The 12,188-nt window shown below is 43.0% G+C and overlaps 1 protein-coding gene across 5 annotated transcripts in view; it reads right to left on the bottom strand.

The window, feature by feature from the left end:
• LOC137375800 (fibroblast growth factor receptor-like 1) overlaps positions 1-12,188 on the bottom strand; it is a 211,507-nt gene that overhangs the window by 188,634 nt on the left and 10,685 nt on the right. The window contains exon 1 of one of the 5 annotated variants that reach the window (XM_068043268.1): positions 3,473-3,791. The exons of the other annotated variants lie outside the window; for them this stretch is intronic. The gene's annotated coding sequence lies outside the window, so the exon portion shown is untranslated. Of the gene's footprint in view, positions 1-3,472; positions 3,792-12,188 lie in introns of those variants that run through there. 5 annotated transcript variants of the gene reach the window in all.

Genomic DNA, 12,188 nt, shown 5'->3' with positions numbered 1-12,188 from the left:
ACAATAGCAACTACACTTAAAAAGTGATTCCGAGGATGTGAAAAGTGCTGAATAAGTGTAAGTTCTTTCTTTCATTCCATGTAGTGCATTTACCTATTGAGTAATTGAGGAATCTAAATTGGAAAACTATAAAACTGGTTCAGATACAAGAAGAGAAAAGGTTACCAGAGAAAATGAGAGGTGGTTGGGTAGAGGGACAGGGAGCACACAAGATAATTTAGAAAAAAATTCCAGTTGAAGTAAAGTTGAAAAATGACCAGTGGAGCAGATGATTAGGTGGACAAGGAGAATAGTGGTTGGTGGGCGAGTAGAGTATAGGGTATGGGGGTGGTGGTTACAAACATGGGGGATGAACGTAAAAAGGTATATAGAGGGAAAGAGGTTTAGAAATAGTGGAGATCTGGGGGAAGAATGAGAGGAGCAGGTTTGGAGAGGAGAGGAGAGTCAAACAGCCTGTGACAGGGACACATTGCTTCTGAAGTTTTTCCTAAGTGCTAGAACCATCTCCTCTCAGCCCAGTCTCATTTTCTGCTTGAACTGAGACAATTACTCCAATGATTTGTTAAAGTACAGATAGGTAAAGGCAATAATAACCTCAAAGCATTTATTCTTTTTAGAAATATTCTACTGCAGCTGAAAGTCTGCAAAGCTCAGCTGACATCCCACTCTGAAGGTAAAATGGCAGCCGGGTTATTGAGAGAACAGGGACTGGCTGTCCCAGCGAATGCTTGGCTCATCTCCCATTTTCCATTAATCTCGCTCAGGATTTCCTGATCAACACAGAGTTTCCGCCATTTTACAAGAACTCTTAAACCTGACAAGTAGAAGTGGACCTGACCTTTTGAACTGGAATCCCCACCCCCCCCACTCCCTACACAATCACTAACACAAGCCCCACGTACAGGAAAGAAGTGAGTTCAAAATGGTTGTTAGTTTGCCAGTTCTAATTGTGAACTCAGACAGAAATCTCTATTGCTTCCACCAGGTGTGAACACAACTACGCACCAGGGCTGCTCATTAAACTATTACCAGGATCTGTGCTTTAGTAACCCTGTATTGTCAGGCATGAATACATAACACCGCTGCCCTGTCCCATCTATTTATCTTACTAGCTATGTAGAGTTGCTAACATAACACTGGGGCTCACTCACCTCACTCACAAACAAAACCAGACTGGGTAATGATCAATTTTAATTGAGTGGTGATGCTTCAATGACCATATCGGAACACTTTGATACAATCTATATAAAATATAAATATAAATATGAATATACAAAATTATGAGGGATATTGATAGGTTAGATAGGAATAAACTTTTTCCATTAGTGGAGGGTTCAATAACCAGGAAGCATAGATTTAAGGTAAGGTGCAGGAGGTTTAGAGGGGATTTGAGGAAAAAAAATTTCACCCAGAGGGTGGTTGGAATCTGGAACGCACTGCCTGAAGGGGTGGTAAAGGCAGGAACCCTCACAACATTTAAGAAGCATTTAGATGAACACTTGAAGCGCCATAGCATAAAAGGCTACGGGCCAAGTGCTGGCAAATGGGATTAGAATAGCTAGGTACCTGATGGCCGGCACAGACACGATGGGCCGAAGGGCCTGTTTCTGTGCTGTATAACTCTATGACTATCTCAGATAAAATGCTGTTTGCTCACATAGACAGCAGGAAGTCAGACCATGTTGTGACAACACTATAACCTTGCATACTGTGTGTATGTGTATGAGCACTGTGTATAATATGTGTGAGCACTGAGTGTACTACGTGTGTGCGTACTGAGTGTACTGTGTGTATGAGCACTGTGCGTAATATGTGTGTGCATGTGTGAGCACTGTGTGTAGTGTGTGAGCGCTGTATGTGCTTGTGTGTGAGCACTATGTGTGTGCATGTGTGAACGTTGCATGTACTCTGTATGTGCGTGTGTGTGTGTGTGAGCACTGCATACACTGTGTGTGTGAGCACAGCATGTGCATTGTGTGCATGAGCGAGCACAGCATGTCCTGTGTGTGTGTGAGCACTGTGTGCTTGTTTGTGTGAGTACGACGTGCAGTTGATATGGGGCCACTCATGACAGGTCAGGAGCACCAGGTCCTCAATGTTGGGAGGCAGCAGTCAAGTTAATTGCACCAGTGCAGCAATGTTTATTTGGCAGCAGGGATTTCCTAGTTTATAGCAGCATGCATTTATGTATGAATGTGCAAATTTGCACTGTGTGTCTCAGACCCAATTAAACAAACATGGGCTAGAATACCTATGGAGTTTTCCCCATTCTCTGCTGTAACATCACTGGAAGATCAACGAAAACCTGGGAGTAACTTACAGCCAGGTGGTAAAATGGGCGCTATCAGATCAGGCTGCTGCTATACACCTGGCCAGATTTTATTTTCCTCTGGAAAGCAGTGGGAAGGAAAATTGAGTGGGGTGGATAACAGGCGGATAATCTGCATAGTTAGATTTAGACACCCGCTGAAACTTACATTGACTCCCAAGCAGTGTAAACACCCATTTCTCTCGAGTAACTTCACCACCTTCTACCAAAGGTAAAGTATGAGACTGGGAGGGTACTGTTGAAATTCCAGGTGATGATAAAGATGGGAATTAAATGGCCTTTACATACAGCAGGCCCCCTCTGATGGGAACTGTAGATGAATGTTTCTTTAAACACAGATACAGGGTCTCCAACTGCTGCCCTTTTGTTCTTACTGTCTGTTTTCCACTAATTACCGCATTGTATAACTGAGATTAATTAAACAGTTTCACAACAGGGAAGTGTTTAAATATCAGCAAGGTACAAATGACCAATTAACACTGCAGCATGCACTGCTGGCTGGTGCATATTCATTGTCCCTCCAGGAGAAGTGTTCCTACTTTTAACCCTTTGGTATGCAGAGTGCCAGAGCCCAATCTGATTACGTTTTTTCAGCAATGTCCTCCTGGGGTCCTTTACAATCCTCGTCACTTCCCCCCACCACCACCCATCCCCCTGCCCCCCTCCACTGCCTCCTCCACACTTTTGTGTTGTCAGCAAATTTTAGGATTGTGTCCCCTCTACCTAAGTCCAAGTCATCTCTCTATACACTGAGGTCGTAAATTGACCCAGCACTGACCCCTGGAGTACAACACTTCCAACCAAGCAGGACCCTTTGTTTCCTGTCACATAACAGCATGTTAAGACAATCGTATGCAATTCCTCCATCTGCTATTTCATTTAAAAATAAACAGATTAAAGCCTTTGTTAAAATAGTAGGCAGAGAGGTCCCATATAATTCCATGTGCTAATGTCATACAGTACAATTTACCCTAGGTCACTCTCCTGACTTACAGTAGAAGGGTATTGCTTAATGTAAAAGCTGTGTTTCCTAACCGATAACAACATCAAAGTGCTAATTCTGCAGGAGACCTCAATAAATGGTCACAGTTGTCACTATCTGGCACACTTTAGCCTTCATGGCTAAATGAAATGTCAGCTTACCTTGTCACTCAACAAAACCAGGCCTCTCTGATCTGAAGAGTGAAGAGCATTCCAGCAGTTTCATTCTTTAGGGAGCTGCAGTCCACCTCCTCATAAATCATTTGAAGAAAAAGTCCACTGATTCATATAAAAGAACATTGCTTTTGAAAATCAATTTCCTATCATTTTCTTTTTCCATTCCCCTCACCCAAGGTCAGCTTTTTCCTAATTATTTCTGTTCCCATTCCTGACTCAGATAATTTCCACTGCTCGTTGCCCAGTTATCTGCTGCCGGCACTGACTCTCACAGGAGGAAAGCTCCACGAGTGCCAGCACTCCCAGTGACTAGGCTGAACGGTCATTCTTCACCTGTCTGCTAGTCAAAGAACATTTAGTTGTGGAGGTGTCACGCTTGGGCTGATCCTGCTCTGACTGCCATTCACACTCACACCCACTTTGCATCAGGGATAGCAGCACTTACAAGTGGCAACCCTCACAGAAATGTTGTACCTCTCTAACACAGAAGTGCTGAGTTAACTTTAGGGTCCGAGAACTAACCCACCACAGGCCTGGAACCTTCTGGACTGTTTGGTTTACTGGGGATTTTTAAGTATAGTCATTACCCATTTTCTAAGGTTAATTAGGGATGGGCAATAAATGCTGGCCTGGTCAGCGTCGCCCACATCCCAGGAATGAATTAAAAAATTTTTTACCCAGTATTGGATCTCAAAGAAACAGTCATCACCTTATTCTGAAAACTTGTTGATTAAAACTGATTTCAGTCTTTAAAAGCTTGGTTTTTGATTATCTGGTACTGATTCCATAAATCCCACACGGTCTCTCTCCACCTTTAAATGTCTTCTTAAAACACCTCTTTGATAAAGAATTCAGTCCCCTCTCCTTGCTCTCCCATCATGGCTGGGTGTCCATTCCTATTTTGCCTTTAGTAAAAGTGCTTTGAAGTGTTAAAGGTACAACATAAAGACAAACAGTTAGAATCAAAGATTGTACAGCACAGAGGAGGCCATTTGGTTCAGCATGCCTGTGCTGGCTCTTTGAATCCTAGAATCATAGGATGGTTACAGTACAGAAGGAGGCTATTTGGCCCGTCAGCTCTCTGCAACAGCAATTCAGCTAGTTCCACTCCCTTTTCCCCATAACTTTGAACATTTCTTATCTTCAAATACTTATCCAATTCTCTTTTGAAATCCACGATTGAATCTGTCTCCATCACACTCTCAAGCAGTGCATTCCAGATCCTAACCACTTGCTGCGTAAAAAAAAGTTTTATTCTCATCACCTCTGATTCTTTTTCCAATCACCTTAAATCAGTGTCTGCTGGTTCTCGACCCCTCTGCCAAAGGAAACAGTTTCTTCCTATCTACTCTGCCTAGACCTCTCATAATCTTGAATTCCTTCATCAAATCTCCTTTAAAACCTCTGTCAAGAGAACAACCCCAGCTTCTCAAATCTATCCATTAAGTTCCTCATCTCTGAAACCATTCTCATAAGTCTTTCCTGCAACCTCTCTAAAGCCTTCACATCCTTCCTAAAGTATGGCGCTCAGAATTGCTCGGCAATTAATCCCATCCCTGTACTTTTTTTTCCAGAGCCTGGTATATTTTCTTATATATTCAATATATTTAAATCCATTTTGAAAGTTAACATTAAATCTGCTTTCACAGCCGTTCGGGTAGTGCATTCCAGATCATAACAACTCATGTCATAAAAAAATGTCTCATCTCCACTCTGGTTCTTTTGCTAATTATCTCTAATCTGTCTCCTCTATTTACTGATCTTCCTATTGTGGAAACAGTTTCTCCTTATTTACTTTCATAATTTTGAATACCTCTGTAAATTTCCCCTTAATCTTTGTTCTAAGAAGAACAATTTCAGCTTCTCTAGTCTCTTCGTGTAACTGAAGTTCCTCATCCCTGTTGTTAATCCCTGACTGTGCCTTTCACTGAACCAATGGTCACAATACAGAGCTGTGACATCTCTTTTCCCCCACAAGAATCTGCTATTGAAAATAAGTGAGACTTGAGAAATGTGGACTTTTGTAAAATGCTGGAAAGGGAGAACTCAAATATAACAAATCTCTTTCAAATTTTCAAACCATTCATTTCGGTCTGAAACATCAACCAATAGGTAGCAAATTTTAAAAGAATCTGGGAGTGCTCAGCACTAGGCTGCGTTGTCAGGAGTCGCTTTGTTTAAAATATGCCTGACAGCCGCAGTGATGACAGAAATGCTCTCAGCTTTGCAGAGATGCTTGTTTATGTTTATGTTTAGAGATACAGCACTGAAACAGGCCCTTCGGCCCACCGAGTCTGTGCCGACCATCAACCACCCATTTTATACTAATCCTACACTAATCCCATATTCCTACCGCATCCCCACCTGTCCCTGTATTTCCCTACCACCTACCTATACTAGGGGCAATTTACAATGGCATATTTACCTATCACCTACAAATCTTTTGGATGTGGGAGGAAACCGGAGCACCCGGCGAAAACCCACGCAGACACAGGGAGAACTTGCAAACTCCGCACAGGCATTTTAAAATGAGAGAAAGAGTTTGGGATAGAGATAGAGAGGGTAAGTGTGCAGCACAGTGTAAACAGATAACAATGGAGACAGAGAGGGGCAGAGAACTAGACAGAACAAGAGTGAGAAAGTGTGAGAGATAGCAATAGGGTGTTGAGAGAGAGTGGTGAGAACTAAGAAAAGCAAGTGAGACGCAGTGTGTGAGACAACAATATGGGTGAAGAGAGAGTGGGAGAAAATTAGAGAGTGCAAGGGTTAGACATAGACCCAGATTTTGCAATAGAAATAATGGTAATGCTCATCATTATTAAGGAGTAAATCAGACAGCAACTGCTGCATCTGCACATATGCAGTTAACATGGAAATTCGAAAGTTGATGTCCGATTTGACCTGCTCCTTCACAAGCTTCACTACACTGGTGTCTCACTGAGAGACTAGGCATTGAAATAAATGAATGGCATGAAGTTGCTGTACTTACCCATTAGATAACCATTAAACATGCCAGAAAAAGTTTGGGCTGGTGCATTTATAATAGCTTGACAAGAAGTAATTACTGTCAAACAACCTCTCTGACACTGAAAATTTAATTTTAGAGTCATAGAGTTATACAGCACAGAAACAGGCCCTTCGGCCCATCGTGTCTGTGCCGACCATGAAGCACCTAACAATTCTAATCCCATTTTCCAGCACTTGGCCCATAGTCTTGTATGCTATAGCGTTTCAAGTGCTCACCTAAACACTTCTTAAATGTTGTGAGGGTTCCTGCCTCTACCACCCCATCAGGCAGTGCGTTCCAGATTCCAACCACCCTCTGGGTGAAATTATTTTTCCTTAAATTCCCTCTAAACCTCCTGTCCCTTACCTTAAATCTATGTCCCCTGGTTATTGACACCTCCGCTAAGGAAATATGTTTCTTCCTATCTAACCTATCAATGCCCCTCATAATTTTGTATACCTCAATCAGGTCTCACTTCAGCCTTCTCTGCTCTAAGGAAAAAACCCTAGCCTTTCCTGTCTCTCTTCATAGCTGAAATGCTCCAGCCCAGGCAACATCCTGGTGAATCTCCTCTGCACCCTCTCCAGTGCAATCACATCCTTCCTATACTGTGGTGCCCAGAACTGTATGCAGTACTCCAGCTGTGGCCTAACTAGCATTTTATACAGCTCCATCATAACCTCCCTGCTCTTATATTCTATGCCTCGGCTAATAAAGGCAAGTTTCCCATATGCCTTCCTAACCACCTTATCTACCTGTGCTTCTGCCTTCAGTGATCTATGGACAAGTACGCCAAGGTCCGTCTGACCCTTTGTACTTCCTAGGGTCCTACCATCCATTGTATATTCCCTTGCCTTGTTAGTCCTCCCAAAATGCATCACTTCACACTTCTGAGGATTAAATTCCATTTCCCACTGCTCCGCCCATCTTACCCGCCCATCTATATCATCCTGTAATCTAAGGCTTTCCTCCTCACTATTTATGACACCACCAATTTTCGTGTCATCCGCAAACTTACTGACCACACCTCCTATATTCACGTCTAAATCATTAGTGTACCCTACAAACAGCAAGGGTCCCAGCACCGATCCCTGTGGTAGACCACTGGTCACAGATTACCATTTTCAAAAACAACCCTCGACCATCACTTTCTGCCTCCTGCCACTAAGCCAGTTTTGGATCCAATTTGCCCTGGATCCCATGGGCTCTTACTTTCTTGATCAATCTCCCATGCGGGACCTTATCAAAGCCTTACTGAAGTCCATGTAGACTACATCAACTGCTTTACCATCATCTACACATCTAGTCACCGCCTCGAAAAATTCAATCAAGTTAGTTAGACACGATCTCCCCCTGACAAAGCCATGCTGACTATCCCTGATTAATCCCTGCCTCTCCAAGTGGAAATTAATCCCGTCCCTCAGAATTTTTTCCAATAATTTCCCTACCACTGATGTTAGACTCACCAGCCTGTAATTACCTGGTTTATCCCTGCTACCCTTCATGAATGATGGTACCACATTCGCTATCCTTCAGTCCTCTGGTACCTTTCCTGTGGCCAGAGAGGATTTGAAAATTTGTGTCAAAACCCCTGCTATCTCCTCCCTTGCCTCACATAGCAGCCTGGGATACATCTCATCTGGGCCTGGGGATTTATCCACCTTTAAGCCTGCTAAAATTGCTAATACTTCCTCCTTTTTAATGCTACTATGTTCAAGTATATCACAATTCCCCTCCCTGATCTCTACACCTACATCGTCCTTCTCCATAGTGAATACAAATGAAAAGTAATCATTTAAAACCTGACTTATGTCCTCCGGCTCCACACACAGATTGCCAATTTATTCCTTAATGGGCCCTAATCTTACCCTGGTTAACCTCTTGCCCTTAATATACTTATAAAACATCTTGGGATTTTCCTTTATCTTGCCCGCCAGTGTTTTTGCATGTCCCCTCTTCGTTCTCCTAGTTACTTTTTTTAAGTACCCCTACACTTTCTATACTCCTCTAGTGCCTCTGCTGTTTTCAGCTCTCTGAATCTGCCATAAGCCTCCTTTTTTGTCCTTATCCAGTCCTCTATATCCCTTGACATCCAGAGTTCCCTGGACTTGTTGGTCCTACCCTTCACCTTAACGGGGACATGTTGGCCCTTTGAATGACTCCCACTGGTCTGATGTAGACCTTCCTACAAGTAGCTGCTCCCAGTCCACTTTGGCCGGATCCTGTTTTATCATATTGAAATCAGCCTTCCCCCAATTCAGCACCCTTATTTCTGGTCCATCTTTTTCCTTTTCCATAACTACCATAAATCTTACAGAGTTATGGTCACTATCCCCGAAATGTTCCCCCACTGACACTTCTACCACTTGTCTGGCTTCATTCCCTAGGATCAGGTCCAGTACTGCCCCTTCTCTTGCAGAATTTTCTACGTGCTGGCTCAAAAAGCTCTCCTGTGTGCATTTTAAGAATTCCACCCCCTTTAAGCCTTTTGCACTAAGACTATCCCAGTTGATATTGGGGAAGTTGAAATCCCCTACTATTATTAACCTATTATTTTTACACCTCTCTGAGATTTGCCTACATATCTGCTCCTCTATCTCTCCTTGACTGTTTGGAGGCCTGTAATACACTCCCAGCCAAGTTTGTTTTTAAGTTCTATTCATATGGCCTCATTTGAGGAACCTTCTAAGATATCATCCCTCCTTACCGCAGTAATTGACTCCTTGATCAACAGTGCAATGCCACCTCCTCTTTTACCCCTTCCCCTGTCACGCCTGAAGATTCTATACCCTGAAATGTTGAGCTGCCAGTCCTGCCTCTCCCTCAACCATGTCTCTGTGATAGCAATAATTTACAAGTTTGGAGTCTCATTCCTTCAGAATTTATTTCTTGTTGGAGATATAAAAAATTTTAAAAATCAATTTTAAAAATTCTCTGTCTCTTTTATCTCTCTCTTCCAATCCCATCTTTCTTTCCCTCTTTTTATTTTGCCTTCTGTACATTATTTTACATTGAATTAAATATTCTAATTCACATTTCCCGGTTTAGACCCAGTGTGTTTCAGTGAGGAGTCTTCAAACTAATTGTTCTTGTGATTGGTTGGGAGATACGCTGATGCTTGTCCTGCTCACAATTGCCACACATCCCCTGTAGAGGCGCCACACTGAAAAGGATCTCTAAATACCATGAGTTGCCGCCTTAAAAGCCTGCAAAAAGTCTGTGGCCAGCTATAAGCGTAATGAACAGCGAGTGCCATTCCTTCACCACTGACCGCAAAATCCAGGCCTGAAAGTGTGAGAGGAAAGTTCAAGTGTGAAAGGAAGCAAGGGACAAGATAAAAAGGGCAAAAGCAACAAAGAAAAGAATGAGGAAGTGCTGCTAAGACATTACTGCGGATTGGAGTTTTCTACCTTGTTATCACTATTTTGATTCCAGGATTCTGCAAACACCATTCAGATGTGCATCGTTTATGCTGAGAGTTTATAGAGGAGCTTCATACAGCTTTTACCAAGAACGGACAGCCCTACTTCAAATCTATTACATGAATAAACAGAGCTAACAGTAGGTGGGTAGGAAGTTGGAATGTGCAGTTTGTTTATTTATTCTTTCACAGTATTAACAGAATGCACAAGGAACCCCTCCTCTCCCCTCCCCCATCATTGCCTAAATCTGAAGGGAATGGTACTCCTGGGTCTAATGTGGCTGCGGCTCTTTTAACAGTCAGTCATTTTCCTTTCTCCGGAGAATGTGTGCTAACCCTAATTATGGTTACTAAGACCAGATCTACCAACCTTAGGAGAAATATCCAGGTATGAGATTAAAGTGTGGAAGATTGTAAACCTACTTAAAAATAAACATACTTCCAATTTGATAAGAGTGAGATCCAACAATCACTGTAACTTCAAATGAGGGAGACTTCACAGAATTTGCCAGAGGACCATGACCAACCACTTATATTCACACTACTTCAGGAAAAGGCCACCAGACGTCAGACTCATAATTTATTTCTATAGATCCTGCTTCCAATGGTCTGTCTTACCAGAGGTCACTTAAATGCAGGTGCATCTACCAATGTAATGGCAGTGTGGTTCAGTTGGTAGCACTCATGCCTCTGGTTCATGCCCCACTCTAGGACTCGAGTATATAATTTTGAGTGGTCCTTTGGTGCAGTCCTGAGGGGTTACTGTATAAATGCAAGATCACTCTACCAGTCAGCTGCTCTGGTACCTTTGTTCAAATAGCTGCTCTTCATTCACAGGCCTCACTGTTGACAGGCTACTTGACCATGGAAGGGGTAACAATTGTACCTGATCCTGACCCTGCTGCCCACAGCGGAGATCACTGGATAGTGATCAGGTGCAGAATCTGTTCTAATCCATGGTGTGGAGGCCAATTGTAGCACTACTGCTCTCGTTGAAATCGGAGAATGGGATCTGGAGGCCTTGCACCCCACAGGGCATTTCTTAACACGGGAACCTATTTTGATAAGGAGGACAAGGCCATTGCCCTGGAATGTTTCTTCGCTGTCTAGAGTACTAAAGCTGCTCATGGTGATGCAGTTTGCTGCTTGGAGGCGAGACAGTTCTGCTGCCCAGACTGGGACGGTGCAATGAATTGGTCATCAAACAATCAATCAACAGATTAGCATTTCCTAAAGTGATGCTGGGGATCAATGGCTGATATCTCAATGGATGGCTGGTGGAAGGGGTGGACAAAAGGAAGGGAGCCAAGCGATTGGTCTGCTGCTCTCTAATGTGCACAAAGACTGTTGTTTCCAGTGCCACAGATCATTATGAATGTTCTCCTAAAGGTTTACCTGCATCACTGGTGTTGTATCAGAGCGGCATGGGACGAGGGCGACATTGTTGAAAGTGCCATCTTTAGGATGATAATATCTGCACAGACCTAAAAAATCTCTTGTGGTACTTTTTCAAGAAGAGCAGGAAAGGCTCCCAGTGTCCAGGCCAACATTCCTCCCTCAAGCAACGCCACCACAAACAGATTATCTAATGATTCATCTTATTGCTGTTTATCGAGTTTTGCTGTGAGCAAATTGACTAACATTTGACTGACAGAACATTATCAACAATCATAAAGCACTTCTGGGCAATTTGAGGATGTGATGAGCCATTACTTCAATGTAAAGTCTCCTTGATATCTTTGTTTTTTTAACGGACCTCAACAAAATGGTAGTGTATTGTGGGATCTTGTATGGACCCTTTCACTCACTGTCTTCATGCCTTATGAATTCCACCATCTTTCATTTTGAAACAGCCCACTCAGCGTCAAAAAAAAGTTATTTCACCCTCTGCTCCTGATGGCACTGTGAGCCTCGACAGTGAGCTCCTGCAATTCATTCAAATCATCAAGAGCACTTTGATTCCTTCCACACCCATACATGGGGGCATACATATTCCAGCTGAGATCACTGAACTAGCAAGTGGACCCTGGAATTTCTGTTCCCCACAATACAGGAAGACAGAAGGCAACGACTGCACTGACTGAGATCAGCTAATGGCACAAACCTTGTAAAGGCTATTTCTTATCTTGTCCCACCACTACCCCTTTTTGCCTTGCACTGTCATCCCTTTTGTTATTTAATCAGTCTTGCCTTCCAACCCATCACAAACTACCCTTTTTGCTCCTCACTAATCCCTCCCCACCCCACCCACCACCTTTTCCCTGGCTTGGTAT

The sequence above is a fragment of the Heterodontus francisci genome, chromosome 12, assembly GCF_036365525.1.
Source record: "Heterodontus francisci isolate sHetFra1 chromosome 12, sHetFra1.hap1, whole genome shotgun sequence".
NCBI lineage: Eukaryota > Metazoa > Chordata > Chondrichthyes > Heterodontiformes > Heterodontidae > Heterodontus > Heterodontus francisci.
The sequence above is the reverse complement of the archived record's forward strand: the minus strand, read 5'-3'. Positions and strand labels throughout refer to the sequence as shown.